The sequence below is a fragment of the Globicephala melas genome, chromosome 4 (genome assembly GCF_963455315.2).
Source record: "Globicephala melas chromosome 4, mGloMel1.2, whole genome shotgun sequence".
Classification (NCBI taxonomy): domain Eukaryota; kingdom Metazoa; phylum Chordata; class Mammalia; order Artiodactyla; family Delphinidae; genus Globicephala; species Globicephala melas.
Window position 1 is genome coordinate 126,296,483 of NC_083317.1, and position 25,897 is coordinate 126,322,379.

Below are 25,897 nucleotides of genomic sequence, written 5' to 3' on the forward strand. Positions count from 1 at the left end.
TCCCATTGCGGAGCACAGGCTCCGAACGCGCAGGCTCAGCGGCCATGGCTCACGGGCCCAGCCGCTCCGTGGCATGTGGGATCCTCCCGGACTGGGGCACGAACCCGTGTCCCCTGCATCGGCAGGCAGACTCTCAACCACTGTGCCACCAGGGAAGCCCTGTAATGACTCTTTTTATCCTCACAATATCCTTATAGAATAAATATCATTAATTCCCCATGTTACATTATGGAAACTAGGGCACAGAGAACTTTAATAACATGCCCAAATCATATAGCAAGTAAATAACCTAGCTGGGATTTGAACCCAAGCCAGCTAGTCCCAGACTCTGGATCTAGACATTATAGCATACTGTGGGAAGCCAAAATGTAATAGAGAATTTCATGATAACTTATGAAATCATGGGAAAAGTGTGGCTGGAGGGATTTTGCAAGTCATAATAAACTATTCCAAACCTGTTACTTAGTACGTTTGTATAGGAAGCATAACATAGGGATCAAATAAACTGTACTTCAATAAAAAATTTTTTTAAAAAGCAAAACATAGGGATAAAAAATGTGGGCCCTGGAACCAGACTTCCAGAGCCTAAATCCCAGCTCTGCTACTTGCTGTGTGAACAAAGCAAGTTACCTTCTGTGGTAGCCAGAATAACGGCCCCTCCAAAGATGTCCATGTCCTAATGCCCAGAAACTGTGAATACATTAGGTTATATAGCAAAGGAGAATTAAGGTTGCAGGTGGAATTAAGGTGGACTAATCAGCTGGCCTTAAGATACGGAGGTTGTTCTGGGTTATGCAGGTAGGTCCAGTGTGATCACAAGGGTCCTTAAAAATGGATGAGGGAGACTGAAGTGAGAGTCAGTCAGAGTCAGAAGAGTTGTGACGATAGAAACAAGATCGGAGCGATGCTATATGAGAAGAACTCGACCCACCATTGCTGGCTTTGAAGCTGGAAGGGGACCATAAGCCAAGCAATGCAGGCAGCCACTAAAAGCTGGAGAAGGTCGGGAAACAGATGTTTCCCTAGATCCTCCAGAAGTAAAGCAGCCCTGCCTACACCTTGATTTTAGTCCAGTGAGACCCACTTCAAACTTCTGACCTCCAGAAAGCTAAGATAATAAATGTGTTGTTTTAAGCCACTGAGTTTGTGGACTTTTGTTACAGCAGCAATAGGAAACTAATACACCTCTCTATGCCTCAGTTTCCTCACTTATAAAACGGAGAAAATAAAATTATCTCATAGGGTTATGGTGATGATTAAAGAAAATACAGGTAAAACCCTTGGAAGAGGGCACAGTACATAGTAAGTTGCTCAAGAAATGCTAGAAAACTACTTAATATAAACAGTTGAGGGAAGGAACCACAGTGGATGCTAAAAATATTAGGTGAAATATTGGTCAGGAACAGGATGTCACAATGGTGACCAAAGGTTACCCCATAGTTTACATACTCATTGCAAAAGGGGCAAGTGACTTTATGATGGAGAAATCTGCAACCACCACCTAAGCTCAGTCTTCAAACATAACATCACCGAAGGTGGGACCCCAGACATTGATGTCCCTCCTGATAGGATGCAATATAAAGTACAACATTAACTTTGAAATACTTACTAAAAAATGTTAATCTGAATCGAATCAAGCTACAGAGCTGACTTTCCATTTGCAGCAAATGCAAGGAATAGAGGAGGAAGTTAAATAACAACATGAAGAAACATTGAGATAAATCCTGTACGTGGGGATACTCTACAACTGTCCTTTTCTCTTCAAAACTGTTGTGTCATGAACCAAAAAAAAGATTGTGAAAAGGTGGTTCTCGACTCTACTCGTCATTCAGGAACCCAGGCCTCTCCCATCTGTGATGCTGCCATGGTTCACACTCCTATAAGGAAGGAGAAGGGGGCAGGATGTGGCGGGATGGCTTTTAATACCATGCCTTAAAGTGACATCCTTCAGCTGCCACTTAAATTTCTTTGGCCATAACTTCACCTGGCCCGTACCTAACTGGAAGAGAGCTGGGAGATGTGCCTGGACTCTTGGAAAGGTCAAGAAAGGGGTATGGTGACCATCCAACCAGACTCTCCACACACGTTAACACCACTTACCCCCAGTAATGCAGCGCTCAGCGTGGCCCCTGTCAGGTAGTCCTAAGCCATGCACACCTTCAGTGTCATGGTATTCCTCGCTCTGAGATGGACCAGCAATCCAGGGTCCTCCCTTCCCCCTTCCCCCCACACAGCCAGTCGGTCACAAATCTGACTGGCTTTACATATCTCTAAATAGCCTTCCCCTCTCCCACTGCAACTGCCAGAACCTAGTGCAACAGCCTGTGGTCTGGCCTCCCTTCATGCAAGGATCCTGCTCTTGGAGGAGCAGGTGGGAGGTGGGACTATATTCTTGTAACAGGCGGCAAGTGAGCAAATAAATGGGCAAGACAACTTGCTGTGAATAAGCCAGAGACTGAAATGGTAAAGAATGACTCTGCGGGGTGAGGAGGAGAAGCGAATTTATATCGGGCTGTCAGGGAAGGCTGCACTGAGGAGGTAGCCGTGGCAGAGAGAGTCATCCGGAAAAGCAGTATTCCTATTTCTGTGTGCTGTTGCAGAACCCTGCCACTCCCCCTTCAAGTGGTAGAGCCTGTGTTTCCTCCACTTGAACTTGCACAGGTGTTTCTTTTTGTTTGTTTGTTTGTTTGTTTTAATATTTATTTATTTATTTACTTTTTGGCCGCGCAGCGTGTGGGATCTTAGTTCCCTGACCAGGGATGGAACCTGCGCTCCCTGCAGTGGAAGCCCGGAGTCTTAACTGCTGGACCGCCAGGGAAGTCCCTGGACAGGTGTTTCGACTTGCAAAATTAATAAAGTACAATAGAAGTGATGCTATGTGACTTCTTAGGCTGGGTCATAAAAGACATCACAGCTTCCACCTGACTCTCTTGGGACCCCTTGAACAACCAAGGTCCCTCGCCTTCAACCCTGGTTTAACTAACAGACGACTGCCAGCCCCAGTGTGCCAGCCATGAAAGTGAGCCATCTTTGAAGCAGATCCTCAGATCTCGGTTGATTTGCCCCAGCTGTCGCCATGTGGAACAAAAATGCATCTTCCTCATCAAGCCCTACCCATATTACAGATAGATAATAAGCGAAACAGATAACTGCTGTTCTGAAGCCACTGAGTTTGGGGGTGTTTCATTAGGGAGCAATAGTACTGAGTTAAGTCCTAAATACTAAGGAGCCAGCCATGAAGAAATCTTCACAAAGCATTTTAAGCATTGCTAACGACTCCCATGGCTCTAAGGCAGGAACAAACTTGGCACACTGAAGGAGCAGGTAAGGCCATGTGGCTGAGGGGGAGGGTAATAAGACGTGTGGTGGGAGAGGAAGGCTGGAGCCGTATCATGCAGAGCCTCGCGCACTGTGGTAAGAAGTTTGAAATGTATCAGAAGTTCTGTGGGAGCCTTTGGAGGGTTATGAGCAGAATAATAGTGGGATGGGCTTGTCCCTGAAAGATGGCTCTGGCTGCTCTGGGGGGAGTGATCTACAGCAGGACAAGAGTAGAAGCAGGAAGACCAGTTAGCACATCACTGCAGTTGTTCAACACAAACACAACGGTCACTAAGCGGTGAAGAGAAGAAAATAGATTCTGGGCATATTCTGTAGACACAGCAGGCCTTGTTCTTTTTTTGTTTTGTTTTGTTGTGTTTCTTCTTTTGTTTTTAATGAACTTTTTTTTTTTTGCGGTACGCGGGCCTCTCACTGTTGTGTCCTCTCCCGTTGCGGAGCACAGGCTCTGGACGCGCAGGCTCAGCGGCCATGGCTCACGGGCCCAGCCGCTCCGCGGCATGTGGGATCTTCCTGGACCGGGGCACGAACCCGTTTCCCCTGCATCGGCAGGCAGACTCTCAACCACTGCGCCACCAGGGAAGCCCTGAATTTTTTTTTTAAGTATAGTTGATTTACAAAGTAGTGTTAATATCTGCTATACAGCAAAGTGATTCAGTTATATATACACACACACACACATATACCTTCTATTTTATTTTTTTAGTTTTAAATTTTTGATTAATTAATTTACTTATTTATTTATTTTTGGCTGTGTTGGGTCTTCGTTGCTGCTCATGGGCTTTCTCTAGTTGCAGTGAGTGGGGGCTACTCCTTATTGCGGTGCGTGGGCTTCTCATTGCGGTAGCTTGTCTTTGTTGTGGAGCACGGGCTCTAGGCACACGGGCTTCAGTAGTTGTGGTGCACGGGCTCAGTATTTGTGGCTCACGAGCTCTAGAGCGCAGGCTCAGTAGTTGTGGTGCACGGGCTTAGCTGCTCTGTGGCATGTGGGATCTTCCCGAACCGGGGATCAAACCCATGTCCCTGCATTGGCAGGCAGATTCTTTTTTTTTTTTTTCCTTTTAAAAACATATTTTTTTATTATGAAACATATCATACACACAGATAATTATTTAAAACCTACATGTTCAACTTAACAACTAGGTATAAAATAAACACCCTTGCCACTATCACCCAGGTCAAGGTAAGAACATGGCCAGCAGTCCAGAAGCACCCCCAGTTATAATTATTTTTCAGTTGAATTTGTTGTCAATACTTCAGATTCAGGAGATTTTATATGAAAACCCACTTTCTGGCCTCTCTTGAAAAATCAGACAATGCAGTCGCACTGGGCCCACATCCAGCAGGCAGATTCTTAACCACTGCGCCACCAGGGAAGTCCCTATACCTTCTTTTTTAAAACATTCTTTTCCATTATGGTTTATCATAGGATATTGAATATAGTTCTCTGTGCTATAAAAGGACCTTGTTGCTCATCCATTCTGTATATAACAGCCCACCTCTGCTAACCCCAACCTCCCACTCCATCCCTCCCCCAACCCCCTCCCCCTTGGCAACCACCAGTCTGTTCTCTAGGTCCGTGATTCTGTTTCTGTTTCATAGATAGGTTCATTTGTGTCATATTTTAGATTCCACATATAAGTGATGTCATATGGTGTTTGTCTTTCTCCTTCTGACTTACTTCACTTAGTATGATCATCTCTAGTTGCATATACAGTACGCCTTGTTGATACACAGGATGAGAGGTGAGGGATAAGGAAAAATGAAGGTGAACTTCTAGGTTTTTCTCTCAAGCAGTCAGGTGAATAACACTGCTACTGGCTGGAAGGGGAGGGCTTGGGGAGGAGCAGGGTTGGGGTGGGGAAACTTCCCTTTCCCTCAGGATGTCCAATTTCCATGTGGTTGTAGAAAGAATTTCAAGCTGCTTAAACAATGTTCACTAAGTTATGGGGAGGCGAGTATAGAGCTTCCGGGTCTGGTGGGGTGGGAGATTCTGATAACTACTTGACTTTCCTTAAGAACTCCTTTCTGTTTGTTTGCCTATATAGCTTTAAGATCCTCCATGCAGAGTGTGGTTATTATGATTACTATGGCAAAGATCCCAGTTGGAAGCTAAAACACACCCAGAGGAAGAAATTGAACTCAACATGTAGGGGACCCAGCCAAGCACTTTCTCCAAACCGGATTCCATTAGCTGGTCTGGAGAAGAGTCCCTGAGTGACCAAGAGAAGGGGACCAGGCCTTAGGTGCCTACTGGAAGAATGGCTAAGAAGAGTCAGGGGAAAGAAGGATGAACTTCTGGAAGGGCTCTTAATATAGGCAGAAGACCCAGACTGTTGGAAGCAGCTGCTGGGTCTCCTATGGGGAGAGGGAGGAGAAGGGGACATGGGGCTGCCCAGCAGCAGAGGAAGCAGTCTCAGGCCAAGCCACACCTAGATGCCTTCCTTTACTTTCCTCTTCAGCCCGAGTTCCAGGAGCTTGCCTGATCCACTCAATTCCCTCCCTCATTGGAGGCATCTCTGAAGCTCAGAAGGAAACTGCTCTTCACCTGGTCTTCAGTGAGGGTCATTCACCTCCAGGCTTCATGGAAATCACCTCACAGGACCCCAGGTTGGATGGGTCAACAGAGGGAAGCAGGGTATCCAGTCAGGCTCTCTATACAGGCAAAGGATAGGCAATCACAACAGCAGGGACAAGGACACTCAGTGACCTGGATTGTCTTTGCTGATTCCCACTCAGAGTCCCAAGTCTACTGATTCCTCTCTCCTGTATTTTTCAAGTTTGCTTCAACTTTCCACTCCATTGTCTCCTCCATGGACCCACAGTATTTGCTGCCCAAATACTACTTCTTCTCACTCTCTCTCCAAAATATGGTAAAGGGTCTCAAGATTAACCATGACCCATCAAACCGCCAAAGATAACTCATACCTGAGAATTGCTTCGTTTATTCATTCAACAATTATTTAGTGCAGTCCTACCATGGGTGACTGTTAAGGAGGTTATTGCAGTAATCCAACTAAGAGATGATGGAGACTTGGACCAGTATGGTAGTAGTGGAGGTGATGAGAGGTGGTTGGATTCTGGATATATTTTGAAAGATAGAGCCAACAGGATTCCCTGATGGATTGGACATGAGGTACGAGAGACAGAAGAAGAGAAAGATGCTTCCAGGTATTGGGCCTAAGCATCTCAAAGGGTGGTGTTGCCATTTTCTGAGAGAGGAAAAAGAGCAAGACAAGCAAGTTGAAAGGACTAAATCAAGAGCTTGATTTTTGGACATGTTAAATTTGAGATGCTTATTTAGACATTCCAGTGGCAATATTCAGTTAGCAGCCTGGAGTTCCTGAGAAAGGTTCAGGCTGGAGATAAAAATTTTCAAAACCTTATCCTGCCTTACTCTGCTCATAAGCAAAAAGAAATGCTGGAATCAGAGGGAAACTGCAGAATGTCAACCAACAAAGAACAGGAAGCATAACACCAACCAAGATATCTAGAAATGTTGTGGTTGGCATCGTCTAACGGAGCTGGTGAGCAACTTCTCTCAGAGACTGAATGAGATCATGTATCTAGAGTTCTAAGCTCCTATACAATGGGCACCATCACTGAAAGTGTCTGCAGTGGTCCCCTGCCCATAGAGACTGATGTAGGAATAATCTTACCCCCCTAAAATGGAGATGGACCAATGGCCTTTCTAGATCTCTTCTCTCCCAAGGTCAATATCACTATTTAAAACCAAACACCCTTTCCTCCCTCAATAAACTTTCTCCTCTCTTCCTTCACCTTGGCCTATCCCTTCTCCTACTTAGAAAATAAAAGCTACCATCCACATTAATGAAGACAAACAGAGGGTAGGGATAAGGGAGTAGGGGAATAGGGCGTGACCATACCTAGCAATAACCAACCTTAAATTCTTGTTATGTGTATTTTACTTTATTTTAATTTTTTTGTTTGTATTTTGTTGTTTTTTTTTTTTGCGGTATGCGGGCCTCTCACTGTTGTGGCCTCTCCCGTTGCGGAGCACAGGCTCCAGACGCACACGCTCAGTGGCCGTAGCTCACGGGCCTAGTCGCTCTGCGGCATGTGGGACCTTCCTGGACCGGGGCACGAACCCGTGTCCCCTGCATCGGCAGGCAGACTCTCAACCACTGCGCCACCAGGGAAGCCCTAATTTTTTATTTTTGTCTGGATTGGGTCTTCTTTGCTGCACACGGGCTTTCTCTAGTTGCAGCGAGCAGAGGCTACTCTTCATCGCGTTGCCCAGGCTCCTCACTGCAGTGGTCTCTCCTGTTGCAGAGCACAGGCTCCAAGCGCACGGGGCCAGTAGTTGTGGCTCACGGGCTCCAGAGCACAGGCTCAGTAGTTGTGGCACACGGGCCCAGCTGCTCTGCTGCATGTGGGAGCCTCCCGGCCCGGGGATCAAACCCATGTCCCCTGAGTTGGCAAGCGGACTCTTAACCAATGTGTCTTCAGGGAAGTCCCTGTTATGTGTATTTAAAAAAAAAATTTTTTTTTTGCAGCTTCTCGAATCTATTTGGATTTGCTTCTTTTTTTTTTAAATGTATTTTATTGAAGTATAGCTGACTGACAATGTTGTGTTAATTTCTGCTGTACAGCAAAGTGATTTAGTTATACATATATGTACATTCTTTTTCATATTCTTTTCCATTATGGTTTATCATAAGATATTGAATATAGTTCCCAGTGCTATACAATAGGGCCATTTTGTTTATTCTATGTATAATAGTTTGCATCTTCTAATGCTAAACTCCCAATCCAACCTTTCCTCAACTCCCCCTCCCCCTTGGCAACCACAAGTCTGTTCGTTAAAAGGTTTTTTTTAATTATTGTTTTGTTTTAAGATATTTGCTGTCAGTGTAATTGTCCTTTTATTGTTGGTTATTTGTTTTTCTTTCTGGATGCTTGGGTGGTCTTTCATCCTCTTGGATTTTTTTTTTAACTTATTTTTATTTATTTATTTTTGGCTGTGTTGGGTCTTCGTTTCTGTGTGAGGGCTTTCTCTAGTTGCGGCGAGTGGGGGGCCACTCTTCATTACGGTGCACGGGCCTCTCACTGTCGCAGCCTCTCTTGTTGAGGAGCACAGCCTCCAGATGCGCAGGCTCAGTAGTTGTGGCTCATGGGCCCAGCTGCCCCATGGCATGTGGGATCTTCCCAGACCAGGTCTCGAACCCGTGTCCCCTTCATTGGCAGGCAGATTCTCAACCAATGCGCCACCAGGGAAGCCCTCTTGGATTTTTTTAATAGACTTTATTTTTCAGAGTTTTAGACTCACAGCAAAATTGAGTGGAAAGTACAAGGAGTTCCTATTTACCCCAGACCTCTACACACACACAGACTGTCTTTACTATCAACATCAGTCACCAGAGTGGTAGGTACATTTGTTACAATCGATGAACTTCCATTAACACATCATTATCACTCCAAGTTTATCGTTTACGTCAGGTTTCACTCTTGGTGTTGTACATTCTATGAGTTTGGACAAATGTATAATGCTATGTATCCACCATTATATTATCATACAGAATAGTTTCACTGCCCTAAAAATCCTGTGCTTCACCTATTCATCCCTCCCTCCCCAATAACCCCTGCCAACCACTCATCTCTTTACCATCTCAATGTTTTTGCAAAACTTTTTTGCATTCTTCTGGAATGTCATATACTTGGAATCATACAGTATGTAGCCTTTTCGGATTGGCTTTTTTCACTTAGTAATATGCATTTAAGTTTCCTCCATATCTTTTTACAACTTGATAGCTTATTTCTTTTAGCACTGACTATTCCATGTATTAATGTACAATGTACACATTGTGTGACGTACCATTGCCTACTTACCCATTTACCTACAGCCTTCAGTAGTTGATCATGCATCTGTGTTGCTCTCAAGATGCTATTAATATAGTCTCCCTGTCTTCAATCTTCTGCAGTTTCCCTATAAAGACTGTAGGTTTGGGGAATTCCCTGGCGGTCCAGTGGTTAGGACTTGGAGCTTTCACTGCAGTGGCCCGAGTTCAACCCCTGGTTGGGGAACTAAGATCCTACAAGCCATGCAGCACAGCAAAAAAAGAAAAAAAAAAAAAGTCTATAAGTTTGGATTTATTTTTATTTATTTTTATTCTTGAGATTCATTCTGATTTCCGAACCAGAGAGTTCATATTTTTCACCAATTCTGGAAAATTTCTCAGGCATTTTGTGTTTGAATAATATCTATTTTCTATATTCTTTTCTTCTGGAGCCCAGTTGTCTGTGTGTTAGACCTCTCATTGCATCATTCATGTTTCCTAACATCTCTTTGTTTCTCTGTTTTGCATTCTGAATAATTTCTGCAGCTATATCTTCTAGTTTATTAATTCCCTCTTCAGTTATATCTAATTTGCTTTTTGACCTGTTCATTTGGTGCTTTATGTTTTTTAATTGTAAAAACACATAACTTAAAATTTATCATCTTAACCATTTGTTAGCGTACACTTCAGTAATGTTAACTGTGTTCACATTGTTTTGCAACCAATCACCAGCACTTTTCCATCTTGCAGAACTGAAACTTTATGCCCATTAAGCAACTCCCCGCATTCCCCTCCCCCTGGCAACCACCATTCAACTTTCCGTCTCTATTAATTTAACTAATTTAGATACCTCACGTAGGTGAAATCATACATACAGCATTTGTCTTTTTGTGACTGGCTAATTTCACATAGCATGATATACTCAAAATTCATCCATGTTGTAGCATGTATCAGGATTTCTTCCTCTTTAAGGCTGAATAATCCTCCATTGTATGTATATAGCACTTTGTTTATCCATTCATTAATTAGCTGACACTTGGCTTGCTTATACATTTTACCTGTTGTGAATAATGCCACTGCAAACGTGGGTGTGAGAATATCTCTTTGAGACCTTGCTTTCAATTCTTCCAGATACATACATACTTCCAGAAGTGAGTTTGCTGGATCGTATGGTAATTTCAGTTTTAATTTTTTGAGGAACTGCCATAATGTTTTCCACAGAGGCTGTAACATTTTACGTTCCTGCCAACAATGCACAAAGCTTCCAATTTCTCCACATCCTCATCAACACTTGTTATAAAGCACAACTGTCCTGGATCAACAAACATAGACAATTTTGAAATTCCTCAGTTTTGAGGGAAGTCTCCAACCGCCCCATTTGTGGTTAATTGTTCATTGCCCAACCTGAGCTATTGACTCCTAAATGGGGAGTTTCATGGATGTGTGACAATAACTAGTGGGAGAGTGTTTCCCCACAGCTTCTAGAGATCAGTCCCCAGGGAAACCTGAGAATACAACTCTGGAGAAAAGTTGGGGGAGGAAGTGACTCCTGTGCAGCTGAGGACCACAGATACTTCCTCAGGGTGACCAGAGATTAGCAGGTCCTTTGAACAGGTTTCTCTATTCTCTTCCATTCCAAGGACAAGAGTTCCTCTGCCCTTGTCAGAGAATAGACACCTGCTCTGTTCATCTAGAGGAGGATCCTAATCAGAGAATATTCAGCCTTTAGAAAATGGAATGAACTCCCTGGTGGCCCCATGGTTAGGAATCCACAGGTTCAATCCCAGGTCATCCTACAAGCTGCATGGCGTGACCCCTCCCCCCACACACACACAAAAGAAAGAAAAAGAAAATGGAGACTTTCTTTGGTGGAAAGAAAGCTGCACTGAGAATCTGCAGCTCAGAACCCTGAATTTCAGTTCTGCTCCTTTGGCTCAGAGGCTGTGTGATATGAAGTGAAGTTCCTCCAGGAATTTCCTTTTTCATGGAATACAACTCACTCACCCGCTCTGGACCCAAGCGGGAGACAATGGCTCTCAGAATGCTCTGAATGCCTGTTCTGGTTCAAGTGTGCCTTGCTCTTTCAGCATTCATATAGAGCAGTGAAAAGTCCACCTTTATGAGAAATCTTCATTACTATGTGGTTCCTTCCACCACAGCAAGCCAGGCAAAAATATGACCATGTGTGATCCCTGCTCAGGGAAGTACATAGAAATGAAATGACTTGTGCTACAGTAGTGAGACTACTGGGTGGGAAAGGGGAGAGTTATGGGGGCATGAGAGTTTCTTTTTTAAAATTTAGCTCAACCTTGTTATTATAGTTTCTATTTAATGGTAATATTTAAACACAAATTAAAAATTATACAAGTCTTATAAATAAATTATTCCAGTTTATGTAAGGGAGCAAAATGTGAAAAACCCACCCACCTACACTCCATCACTCAATAATTTATTGCCTATGGCAGTAGGCTGGGTACCCCAGGAAACAGACCATCAGACAAACTTGTGTGCGCGTGGGTTATTGGGAAGTACTTTCAGAAACATCTGTGAGGGAATGAGAGAAGTGAGATGCGGCCAAGAGAGAAGTTAGGTTGCCAAGTAGTAGCAGGTTGCAACAGAGGCTGCAGCAATCCCTGGGGGAGCTCTGAAGCTACGATTGCCCTTCATAACTGTCCCAAGCTGAAGCAAAGAAGATATGCATTTGTACTGCATAAGAACCAGTCATTAGGGCTTCCCTGGTGGCGCAGTGGTTGAGAGTCCGCCTGCTGATGCAGGGGACACGGGTTCGTGCCCCGGTCCGGGAAGATCCCACATGCCGCGGAGCAGCTGGGCCCGTGAGCCATGGCCGCTGAGCCTGCGCGTCTGGAGCCTGTGCTCCACGATGGGAGAGGCCACAAGAGTGAGAGACCTGCGTACCACAAAAACAAACAAACAAAACCAAAAACAAACAAACAAAAAAAACCCAACTTAAAAAAGGAAAAGGTAGGGACTTCCCTGGTGGCGCAGTGGTTAAGAATCTGCCTGCCATTACGGGAGACAGGGGTTCAAGCCCTAGTCCGGGAAGATCTCACATGCCACAGAACAACAAAGCCCATGCTCCACAACTACTAAGCCCCGGCGCCTAAAGCCAGTGCTAAAAATAAATAAATAAATAAATGGAAAAGGTAACACCTACTGGTAGAAAGGATATGAAGAAAACTGCATCACTTTGCCCTGTTCAGCAGAAATTAACACAACATTGTAAATCAATGATATGTCAATAAAAAAGAATAATTATTTTTTAAAAAGAAGAAAAATCAGCTGTAATCTCATATTAAAAGAAAAATCTGGGGTTTCCCTGGTGGCAGTTCTTAAGAATCCGCCTGCCAATGCAGGGGACACAGGTTCGAGCCCTGGTCGGGGAAGATCCCACATGCCGTGGAGCAACTAAGCCTGTGTGCCACAACTACTGAGCCTGCGCTCTAGTGCCCGCAAGACACAACTACTGAGCCCGTGCGCCTAGAGCCCGTGCTCCGCAACAAGAGAAGCCACCGCGATGAGAAGCCAGTTCACTGCAATGAAGAGTAGCTGCCCACCCCCCCACCCCCCCCCCCGTCACCGCAACTAGAGAAAGCCCACGCACCAACGCAGCCAAAAATAAATTAAATAAATCAATTTTAAGAAAAGAAAAATCTGTCAACATTTTAATGTTAATCTTTTCAGCTCCTTTTCTATGTATGACTAATTTTTTAACCTAGTTGACAGACTGAATGGTATTCAAATTCTGTTTATCCTTCTTTCTTTAACTTTCTCTGGAGCTTATCTCTAGTCTGGAATTCTCCCTCTTCCTTTGAAGTCACTATCTTCTTTCAAGCTCTGCCTTTGGGTGAAAGACAAGGCCACAAGCTCAGGAAGGACTCTCCCTTGCTGATGACTTGAAACTCCAGATCCTAGCCCCAGGGCACAGGAATGGCCCAGCAGGATCCACTATCTTCAGGCTGCTCTGGGGTAAGCAGGAAGAAAAGGCATTCCAAGGTGCAGGACTGATTGGGCTTGAGGGTCAGAAAAGGGGACTGAGGATCCCCTGGCTGTGGCTGACGCTGATTATTGAAAACAACTACTCAAAAGACAACAGTTAGTAAAAGAAGTCTCCCCAGGTGAGACTGGTCACTGCTTCTGCCAGGATCAGGACCCCACAGAGTCTAAACTTTGCTCCCTTTAATCGGGTTGCAAGGTGGTGTGAACCTGAATAAGGGCATTTACTGCACCATGAGATTCCTTAACACTTGAGCCTAATTCAGGAGGGAAAGTGTTTACCTAGACCACAAGGGCAAATCTACATTTCTGGTTTAGAAAAGACCCTTGGAAAATGCTCCTTTAAACTTAACCGCAGGAGGAGCAAGCCAACCTTCGGTCAGTCTTAGTCAGAAAACTACTCCGTAGGGGTTCCAGCTGCGCCTGCGCAGGACTGCATCTGCTGGGGTGCACAGAACCTGCACCTCAGTGAGCGGGCCCTGACGTCTGGAGAAGGAGCCACCAGTTACGCTAGCATCTGAACTTTATATAATAGTGATCTTATACACTATGGGATAAGAATCCACGGATACATTTATAATCAGAGGAAATAAACATTTAGTATACAAGAGTCAATAAGGAGATGAAAATCCATTACAGAACCCAAAATGAAAGTTACTGAGAGTGTTTCAAAATCCCTTAACAGTAATCATTTTGCAAGCTTCATATATCAAATCATTATGTTTATACCTTAATATAATGCAATGTTATGTCAGTTATAGCTCAGTAAAACTGGGAAACAATAACAAATAAAATCCTCTTTGGGAATTCTCTGGTGGTCCAGTGGTTAGGACTCCGCACTTTCACTGACGAGGATGTGGGTTCAATCCCTGGTCCGGGAACTAAAATCCGCCAGCCGGCCAACATGGCCCCCTCCCAAAAAAAATCCTCTGGTCCTCTGCTGTCACAATCTAGACCCTAGAATATTTTAGAAGTTCCTATAGCAAACATACTTGCTGATTTATAAATGAACACTATGGCAGTAATATTGTCTTTGCAATGGCCAAGGTCTTCATGATTAAGGTTTGGACCTGCCACCTCTTTACATCCCCTGCTCTTCTACCATAGTCTGAAGCTTCATAAATGTTTTTGGTTGATGGCAAAGCTGTTGAGTTTCAGTAGACAAATCCGATTATTCTCCCAAAGGAGTGGGGAAAAGGCACAAATAATTGACTCCATGAATATATTTGATTTTGAAGTATAGTGTGATTATTTTATGATAAGTTTGCCTTGGTATTCACTTTACTAGTAGTTCCTGAGCATAAATTAATTACTAGGAAGCTGCAAGTGTCCCTAGAAGATTCTTTCAATAGGAAGCTCCTCTCACTGCCCCCTTGGGGCATGTGACAGAAGCTCTGCCAATCAAATGCTGTCTTCCAGGGCTTTGATATTTCAACAAACAGGAGAGGAGGGGTATAACCTTTGGTCTCAGTGGACTAAGAGTGGGGTAGAGCTCTAAAGACCAAAAGGAATTTACTGTCCATATAGTAAACTCAAAAAGGGACACTAGGATTCAATTCCCTCATTAAATTATTCATTTCACAAACATTTACTGAGCATGCAATGTGTGCCAGGCATTGTACTAGATGTTTGCACATACTCATTTCATTTAACAGACGAAGACAGATTCAAAAACTTTCAAGAAACTTGCACAAGGTCACACAGCCAGGCGAGGATCCGGGCCCCTGAGTCCATTCTAGTGCTTTATCTTCTATTCCACAGTTTACACCAAGGATTGCCCACATCTAGTTTTAGGGGTAAAATGAAAGAAAAACACCAAACAGATTCTTTTTAAACAGATGAGGCTGACCTAAAAAGTAGAATTCACTTTATTTCAAGTGAGTATTAAAACTTATGTACAGTCCCTGAGAACACATGGCTGGTAGGGGCGGAGACTGGAAAGATTTCCCAGGAAAGAATGGGTGAGGCCACACGCACACACACCAATACACACAAGACAGAATTCTCCCCCATCAGAAGGGATGAACCTCAAACAGCCAATAGAAAGCTGATGGTTGAGGTGCTTGGAATGAAAACGGTAAACAGTTAGCCTGCCAAGTGAAAGAAACCCAGCTCTACTAGCTTAGACGACCACAGAAACAGCCTCAAGGGCAATGGCAAGTAAGACTGACTCTCTCTTTCTCCCCTTCCTTTTCTTGTCTGTGCATCTCTCTGTAGGTCAACCACTTTGTCTCAGTCAAGTTTCTACAAGTGAATGGAACAATAGCTGTTGGCAGTTTTCAGACTGCACCTCCCAGCCAAGAAGAACTTTACTCCTTTCCCTAGTGCCAGTTCAAACATCCTGGTGTACTGCCAGAGGTGTGTGTGTGTGTGTGTGTGTGTGTGTGTGTGTGTGTGTGTGTGTGTGTGTGTGTGTGTGTGTGTGTGTGTCATTAGCAGTGAGGGAGGGGGAGGCAGCCAGTGGTGATAATTATCCAGGAGAAATGGGGAGATAAGAGCCTGCAATGAAAACTTTAAATATCCTCCACATGGAGTTATCATTCTAATTAGCCCCTGTTCTTTCTGGTTATAATTGCAGCATGGTCTTCACAAGTTCAGGAAAGATGTGGCTGAAACAGGAGGTTAATCAGCTCAACTGTATCCCTCATCTACATTTTTTAAAAATTAATTTATTTAATTAATTTATTTTTGGCTGTGTTGGGTCTTCGTTGCTGCGCACGGGCTTTCTCTAGCTGTGACGAGCGGGGGCTACTCTTTGTTGCGGTGTGCGGGCTTCTCATTGCGGTGGCTTCTTTTGTTGCAGAGCACGGGCTCTAGGCGCGCGGGCTTCAGTAGTTGTGGCACGCGGGCTCAGTAGTTGTGGCTCGCAGGCTCTAGAGCGCAGGCTCAGTAGTTGTGGCGCACGGGCTTAGTTGCTCCGCGGCATGTGGGATCTTCCCAGACCAGAGCTCGAACCCATGTCCCCTGCATTGGCAGGCAGATTCTCAACCACTGAGCCACCAGGGAAGCCCCCTCATCTACATTAATAGCATCATTATTTTCATTTATGGGTCTATTCTGTTGATTAGCTTTTATATCTATTAGCTTTGATGGACTGTAACATATGGAAATTTGAGTGTGCTGATCATCTCTGATAACCATCCTAGACTTTTCTGTAGATTTTCTTTCTATATTGACTCAACTTCTATTTCTGTATGTGGCCCATTAACAAGAATAATTCCAAAGGCTTAAATATAACATTTCAGAATTGATTAAGCATGTTATATCCCAGTAGATAGATTCAAACTGATGTTTGCTTGCAAAAGAATTCATTAGACTGTATAGCAAAGGGAACTATATCCAATCTCCTGGGATAAACCATTATGGAAAAGAATATTTTAAAAAATGTATATATGTGTATAACTGAGTCACGTTGCTCTATAGCAGAAATGAAGCACAACGTTGTAAATCAACTATACTTCAATTTAAAAAAATAGATTGGGGCTTCCCTGGTGTCGCAGTGGTTGAGAGTCCGCCTGCCGATGCAGGGGACATGGGTTCGTGCCCCGGTCCGGGAAGATCCCACATGCCACGGAGCGGCTGGGCCCGTGAGCCATGGCTGCTGAGCCTGCGCGTCCGGAGCCTGTGCTCCGCAACGGGAGAGGCCACAACAGGGAGAGGCCCACGTATCGCAAAAAAAAAAAAAGTAAAACAACAAATAGATTAGAGCCCTATATTTGCATTTTCCTCCTCATTTAGCGTAGGAAAAAAAAGGGGGGAGCAATTGGGGTGGGTGTGTGGGCTGGATTGACTCCCTGCCTTATCACACACCCTGAGACCTTGGGTAGGTCCTTTAGTCATTTAAATTTCCTTTTCATTCTCTCTGAAATGGTTAACATCACCAACTTAGGGATATTGGGAGGAGTAGAGATAACAGATGCTTAGCACAGGGTATGGGAGGCTTAAAAAATGGTGCTTATTGATTTTAACCAAAGCCATTCTCCTACAATGCCCTGAGAGATCTTTATCCCAGGTTGGGATGACTCAGCAGTGCTCCACTATACACTCACTCACCTGTCCAAGGTACACAGAAAGCGATCCATCATCAGTTTACTGGGATATTCCCTCTCTGAGCCCAAATTGCCCTGCACGGCTCATGGTCCATTTGATCTTCCTATTGCACTGCTGTATGACATGGCTTGCTTTGTTAACTCAGACTGTTAACTCTTACATTGTACAATGTTTCACCAACAGTTGCCAAACTGACCTCATTTCCTGCCAAGTTAACCTCATTTCCGTTTTTGATAAGGTTACTAAACTGAACGGATCCTGAGAATACTGCAGACAGTATTATCTGGGTTCTGCCAGGGGGATGATAAGGTCCTGTGGTGTCTCTGTGGCCAGGATGGCCAAAGCAGTGGGGAGTCAGTGTAGATAGCAGGAGTCATAACTGGCTGGACAGTTCCTCCAGCAGCCCTTTGATCAGACCAAGAAGTTTGGTTGTGGGAAGTAGGTAGGTAGGTACAGAGAGGTCAAGCTGGGAATAAGAACTGAAGTGGTCATGAAAAAGATCCTTCAAAATCCAGAGTAGGAAGCCCTTTTGCTCATTCACAGAGCAAACTGAGTGCATGGGCAGGGCACTGTGTAAGGCTCTGGGGACAGAAGAGAACAAAACAGACATGACTTCTGCCTTTTTGGAGCTTATATTCTAGTGGTGGGGAGAGAGACAACAAACACACAAATCATCTGGAAATTTCTAAAACTGACGTGATACCAAGAAAGTAGCATGACTTGGGGCAGGAGAGGGGTGCTCCTTTAGGTATGATTGCCCAGTGAGCTAGAGAATGAGTAGCCAGCTGTGCGAACTTCTGGGGCCATAGCCAGCTAGGCAGAGGAAAGAGCAAAGGCAAAGGTTCCGAAAAGAGAACGTGCGGGGCTTCCCTGGTGGTGCAGTGGTTAAGAATCCGCCTGCCAATGCAGGGGACAAGGGTCCGAGCCCTGGTCCAGGAAGATCCCACATGCCGTGGAGCAAGTAAGCCCGTGCACCACAACTACTGAGCCTGAGCTCTAGAGCCCGTGAGCCACAACTACTGCGCCCATGAACCACAACTACTGAAGCCCGCACGCCTAGAGCCCGTGCTCCGCAACAAGAGAAGCCAACACAATAAGAAGCCCACGCACCGCAATGAGAAGCCCGCGCACCGCAACAAAGTGTAGCCCCCGCTCACTGCAACTGCAACTAGAGAAAGCCCGCGCGCAGCAACGAAAACATAGCCAAAAATAAATGAAATAAATAAATTTTAAATAAAAGAGAGAGAGAATGTGCTTGGTATATTAAGGTCTAGAAAGAAAAGCAGGTCTGGGGAGCAGAAATGAGGTGGAGAGGGGCAAGGAGTGGAACTTCTAGTGAAGAGCCTCCCAGATGATGTGCCCTAGGGGGGTTTCACAGGGTCCCAGCTGTAGCTCCCTCAGCAAGTCAGCAGAACTAGGGCTTGGAGCAGCTGCTTCTCTCCTCACCAACACCATCACCTTGGATTGCAAGAAGTTCATCTACTTACCCCAGTGTTCACTGCACAGTTACGATTTCCTTTGTGTTCCATGATGTAGAAGGTTGAGAAGCGCTGATGTAGCTTTTTGTAGATCATGTTTAACACTTTAAATGTTAACTCCTGTATAGTTTCAAATGACAAAATTAGAACTATTGCTTAGAAAATATAAAGAGATATACCTCAAAACAACGGGAAATTGAAAAACTATCAGAATCATCCAATGATAGAATGGGTTGCCTCAAAAAATTGTCTGATAGGAGGAGGGAAATACATATATTGGGTAGGAAGACTCAGTATTATAAAGATGTCAATTCACAATAAATTAATCTACACATTTAACATAACCAGGATTAAAACATCGAGTTTTTTTTAACTACACAATTTTAAAATTTATATTCTAAGAATATCTGGGAAAATTCTGGAAAAAAAAAGATGACCATCTCTTCTAGGTATTAAACATATTAAACACAGAATAATAAAAACAGTGTGGTAAGGGACATGAGGAAAGTTAAAAGGAAAACCACAGTCCCAAAATGGCATCACTCATGTTAAAAGCCCATGACGCCAAACCTAGATTTAATACCTGATCTAATTGCAGTTTCAACCTCTCCCAGAAATGTAATCTTAACCAACCAGTCTGGAATTTTCCAATCAAGCACCAGTAAGGTAATCTGTCACATGGGCCCTCTCCCTTTCCACCCCGCCTCCCCCAACCAAGAAGAGCCAATCTGCATGATAAAACCTTTGCTGCTCCCTTCCTCTAAAAAAAGATGCCCTAGCCTAAAAATAATCTTTTCTTTTCTTTTGCTAATAGCTGCCCTTCCCCACCCTTCTTCCCATAAAAACCTTCCATATTGTACAACTTCTTGGAGGCTCCTCTAGTTGCTAGATGAGATTCCACCCAAATAAAGTCAATTAGATCTTCAAATTTACTTGGTTGAATTTTGTTTTTTAAACACTAGGCAGGGAAAAAAAAAAAAACACTAGGCAGGGGACTTCCCTGGTGGTGCAGTGGTTAGGAATCCGCCTGCCAATGCAGGGGACACGGGTTCCAGCCCTGCTCTGGGAAGATCCCACATGCCACGGAGCAACTAAGCCCATGCTCCACAACTACTGAAGCCCGTGCACTGCAACGAAGAGTAGCCCCCGGTCAGCACAACTAGAGAAAGCCTGCGCCCAACAACGATGACCCAATGCAGCCAGAACAAAAAACAAACAAACAAAAAAAAACACTAGGCAGATAGATCAATGAAACAAAATTAAAAGCCCAGAAACATATATATGTGTAAAATTTTATATATAATTTATATATATAAATTTAGTTTATTATAAAGATAGTATTCTAAAAATAGATTATTCAGGGAATTCCCTGGCTGTCCAGTGGTTAGGACTTGGCGCTTTCGCTGCCTTGGCCCGGGTTCAATCCCTGGTCAGTGAATTAAGATCCCGCAAGCCATGCAGCATGGCCAAAAAAATAAATTAAATAAAAATTGATTTTTTTTTTTTTTGGCTGTGCCGGGTGGTTTGTGGGATATTTGTTCCGCAGCCAGGGGTTGAACACATGCCCCCTGTGGTGGAAGCACAGAGTCCTAACCACTGGACTGCCAGGGAATTCCCAAAAATGTGTTATTCAATAAAAGGTGTTAGGAAACTGAAGAGCAATCTGGAAAAAAAAAATACAATTGGATCACTACTTTATAGTTTAAAGCAAAATAAATTACAGATGGAGGAAAGGTTGGAATGTGAAAAGTGAAAGAACAAATGTACTAGAAGAGAACGTGGTAGAAGTTTTGTAATCTTGCTATAGACAAACTTTGCTCAGTACGGTAAAACAAACACTAAAATAAATAGATAAAACAAGATGCTGTAAAAGAAAATACTAATAAGTTTCAGCTTTTTTCCCCCAGTTTTACTGAAATATGATTGGAAAGTGAAATTGTATATATCTAAGGTATACAACATGATGTTTGGATATACATTGTGAAATGATTACCAAAATCAAGCTAATTAACAAATCCGTCACCTCACCAAGTTACCTTTTTTTTTTTGGTGATGGTGGTAAGAACCCTTGAGATCTACAATGTTAGTTGATTTAGTTGATAGTTAGTTGATAGATAGTTTAGTTGATAGTTAGATAGTTTAGTTAGTTGATCTACAATGTTAGTTGACTTCAGTACAATACATTATTATTAACTCTAGTCACCATGCTATACATTAGGTCTCCAAAAGTTATTCATCTTTTTTTTTTTTTTTTTTTTTTTGTGGTACGTGGGCCTCTCACTGTTGTGGCCTCTCCTGTTGCAGAGCACAGGCTCCAGACACGCAGGCTCAGCGGCCATGGCTCACGGGCCTAGCCGCTCTGCGGCATGTGGGATCTTCCCGGACCGGGGCACGAACCCGTGTCCCCTGCCTTGGCAGGCGGACTCTCAACCACTGAGTCACCAGGGAAGCCCAAAAGTTATTCATCTTATAACTGAAAAGTTGTATCCTTTGACCAACATCTCTCCATTTCCCCCACCCCCAGCTTCTAGTAATGAGCATCCTACTCTGTTACTATGAGGTCCATTCTTTTAGATTCCACATATAAGTGAGATCATATAATATTGGTCTTTCTTTGTCTGGCTTACTTCATTTACATTCACTGAATTGAACAATTAAAAAATTAAAAAAAATTTTTTTAATTCCTGCATGGAAAAAAAAAGTCATAAGAGAAATAACAAACTGGAAAAAAATTTCAATTAAAGTTGTTCTTATTTTCAAAAACGTATGTATATATAAAGCCTAATATTTACAAGAAAAGCAACAAGGAGAAAAAAAATAGAAAAACAGGTAAAGGATATGAACAGACGGCACACAGAAAATAAACACGATGACTCTCACATATATGAAAGGATGCTCAACTTCATTCATAAGAGAAGTACAAATGAAAACAGCTAAAGGTAACTATTTTTAACCTACCAAGTTGGCATAAGTTAAAAAAAAAAGTAATTAATATCCTAGTAATAGCATGGGGAAAAAGTACTCTCATAGTTGATGAATGGAATACAAATTGATACAACATCTACTGAGAGCAACTGGCAATATCTATCAAAATAACAAATGTATCCGCCCTTTGATCCAACAATTCTCCTTTTAGATATTTATCCCACAACCTTGCGTGTGCATGAAAAAGATGTAGTATAGTCAAAGTTATCCATTGCAGCCTTGTCTGTAATAGCAAAAGGGCAGGAACCCCAAAATAGTCATAAATAGATTGATTTATTAAATTATGACACATCCATACAATGAAATGCTATGCACCTGTTCAAAGGAATAAAGCAGCTTGCTCTAAGTATGGAATAATTTCTAAGATATGTAATTAAGGGGGAAATATTGTATTTAATCTGCTAACACTTGTGTTAAAAAAAAAAAAGAGGTACTTCCCTGGTGGTCCAGTGGTTAAAACTCCATGCTTCTACTGCAGGGGGTGTGGGTTTGATCCCTGGTCAGGGAACTAGGAACCCGTATGCCATGCAGTGTGGTCAAAATAATAATAATAATAACATATATGCTTGTAAAACGCACAGACTATCCCTGGAAGGATACATATAAAAGTAGTAACAGTGGCTGCCTCTGGAGAGCAGAACTGAGGTGCTAGAGGGAGAGGGATAGAAGAGACTTTCTTTTCATTGTACATTCTTTCATACCCTTTGATTTTTTTTTTTTTTTTTTTTTTTTCGGTAAGCGGGCCTCTCACCGTCGCCGCCCCTCCCGCTGCGGAGCACAGGCTCCGGACGCGCAGGCTCAGCGGCCATGGCTCACGGGCCCAGCCGCTCCGCGGCATGTGGGATCTTCGCGGACCGGGGCACGAACCCGTGTCCCCTGCATCGGCAGGCGGACTCGCAGCCACTGCGCCACCAGGGAAGCCCCATACCCTTCGATTTTTATATTGTATATGTTATCTAATTTAAAAAACAGATTACAATTGAAAGTATGGGGTGGAAATGTCCATATATGTGTTTGTACAAGTATAGAAAATAGCCATTCTTAGCATCCTGTAACAAATGGTAGGGAGGTGAGGGATTTGAGGTGAGGCTTGACTTTTTACTTTGATACTCTGCCATATTTTTTCAATGTGTTACATTAAGCAAATACAGCTTTTCTAATTACAAAAATTAATAGTAGTTTCCTCACCAGAGGAGTGTTGGTACAAAGCTGAAAAGACTATTTGCAAAGTACTTTGTTATTTTGTTTTATTCTGTTGTTTTGTTTTTGATTTTATTATTTTATTTTATTTTATTTTACATCTTTATTGGAGTATAATTGCTTTACAATGGTGTGTTAGTTTCTGCTTTATAACAAAGTGAATCAGTTATACATATACATATGTTCCCATACCTCCTCCCTCTTGTATCTCCCTCCCACCCTCCCTATCCCACCCCTCTAGGTGGTCACAAAGCACCGAAATGATCTCCCTGTGCTATGCGGCTGCTTCCCACTAGCTATCTGTTTTACGTTTGGTAGTGTATATATGTCCATGCCACTCTCACTTTGTCACAGCTTACCATTCTCCCTCCCCATATCCTCAAGTCCATTCTCTAGTAGGTCTGTGTCTTTATTCCTGTCTTACCCCGAGGTTCTTCATGACATTTTTTTTTCTTAGATTCCATATATATGTGTTAGCATACGGTATTTGTCTTTCTCTTTCTGACTTACTTCATGCTGTATGACAGACTCTAGTGCAGAGTACTTTGTATGGGGAGTTCCACCTTGGTAGGGAATTTCAGACCAGATGGGTCTTTAAGCAGCTTTCAACATAAAACATTCCTTAGTTCTATGATCTATAATTCTAGGTGGACTGGCCTTATTTCTCCAACTGGATTATAAGCTATTTAAGGATGGGGAGTGTCAATTTTGCTTAAAAAAAAAAAAAAATGTCCGTCATCTCTTAGCACAAAGGTACATAACTTGCCAAATAAATTCTGTGACTTGAACGAAGGGACATCTCTTTTTTTCACAGGTGACATAGTGCAGATTCAGTGCCCAGAGTTGTTAAGGTCACATATTGTTGTTCTAACCTTTCCTATCACAAAGAAATGTAATACAATTTTACAGGTAAAGAAGGCTTAGTCAGCACATTTTGCTTTGGGTTTAGTAAAACAAGAATTTATTTGGTCAAAGTTAGTGGGCCAAGAACGGCTGGCCAGTGCACCGTTGTGATCTCGATTTACACAATGCCAGCAACAGGACTGTAGGTCTGGAGCCTGGGACTTTTCCCTGGGCACCCACTTGGGTCTCTAATTATCATCAATCCTTCTGGCATCAAAGTAAAGAGTCATAACTCTTTTTTTTTTTTTTTTTTTTGCGGTACGCAGGCCTCTCACTGTTGTGGCCTCTCCCGCTGCGGAGCACAGGGTCCAGATGCGCAGGCTCAGCAGCCATGGCTCACGGGCCCAGCCGCTCCGCGGCATGTGGGATCTTCCCAGACTGGGGCACGAACCCGTGTCCCCTGCATCGGCCGGCGGACTCTCAACCACTGCGCCACCAGGGAAGCCCATAACTCTTTTTTTTAAAGTCACAACTCTTATAGTCAATGTGTACTAAATAAACGACTGTGCTAACGTACGAATACATGCCCAAATGAATAGATGGATCAATTATTGGGTAAATAAGTGCATAAATGCATGCATTAATTAATGAATGAAACACTTTCTCATGGGGCAAATAGACATACTATGTATGGGTTATGGACACTGACAGACCTAGAAAGTAGAGATAGGAACTATGGAGTGACAGGCACTCGGAGCAAGTCCCCACGACTGTCCACAACCTGTACCTGTTTGACCGGAATGGAGCGTGTCTGCATTACTGTGAGTGGCACCGCAAGAAGCAAGCAGAGATCCCCAAGTAGGAGGAGTACAAGCTGATGTACGGGATGCTCTTCTCTATCCTTTCCTTTGTCAGCAAAATGTCCCCACTAGACATTAAGGACGGCTTCCTGGCCTTCCAAACTAGACGTTACAAACTCCATTAGTACGAGATGCCCGCTGGGATCAGCGCTGTCATGAATACTGACTTGGCCGTGGGACCCATCTGAGATGTGCTGCACCACATCCACGGTGAGCTGTACGTGGAGCTGGTGGTGAAGAATCCCCTGTGCTCGCTGGGCCAAACTGTGCAGAATGAGCTCTTCCGCTCCCGACTGGACTCCTGTGGCCACTCTCCGCCCTTCTTCTCCACCCGGGCTGGCTGAAGGAAGCACTCTACCTCACCCCTCAGAAGAATCCCTGTCTGGGGCCCTTCCTAACCTGTTTCACCCGAGGGCCCCCTACTGCAAGTGCCACCGCCCCAGCACCCCCAGCCCAGTCAAGCCCCTCGGTAGCCCTCCCAGGGCAACAGCCTACAGCCGTCCCTGGTGCCCTCCCCGGCACAGAAAGAAAGCCTACCAGAGTCCCTACAACTCCAAATCAGGCCCTCTCCAGTTTTACCCCCTACCTGATGCTTCGAGAAGTACAGAATAAACTTCTTATCACTAAAAAAAAAAAAAAAAGAAGAAGAAGAAAGAAGGCAGAGATAGACACAACAAGCACATTGAGCCCAAGACTGGAGCCCTTCCTGTGAGGACCACAAGTGGCCCCATCTCCTGGTCAGTGCCTAAGAGTGTAGCCAGCCAAGCAGAGTACATAGCACAGGGTCAGAGCCATACATGCACAGGTGGGCTCCCACCAAGGAACCTTTTATCCCTCCTAAGGGCCAAGATTAGGCTGCCACTTCAAGAAATACCTACCTAAGCCCTCTGATTAAAAATATTTGGTTTCCTCTGTATTGGGCTGTTTATGATTCCAGATATTGTATCCCCAGTTTTTCTCACAACAGGAAACATGTATATGTCAAAGTGTGGTCATATCAAAAAAACATTTTTTTGCCACTTAACCTCTCTCTCCCTCTCTCTCTCTCCCTCTCTCTCTCTCTCTCTCCCTCTCTCTCTCTCTCCCTCTCTATCTCTCTCTCTCTCTCTCTCTCTCTCTCACACACACACACACACACACACACACACACACACACGAGAGCAACAGAAAATGGCAACTACAGCTCAAAAGTTTACAAAGTCCAAAAGGTGGTCAAGATAAATGATGATATAACATTCTACCTTGATGAAAGGTATCCAGACTCACCTATTAAATTGGCAAAGGTTTTTTTTTAAATAAGAAGCTCAGTGTTACTATGGTCAAAGCAGCTCAT

The 25,897-nt window shown here is 43.7% G+C and overlaps 1 pseudogene; it reads left to right on the forward strand.

The window, feature by feature from the left end:
- LOC115862114 (trafficking protein particle complex subunit 1 pseudogene) overlaps positions 1–24,908 on the forward strand; it is a 66,456-nt pseudogene extending 41,548 nt beyond the window's left edge.
- Positions 24,909–25,897: the final 989 nt, after the last annotated feature.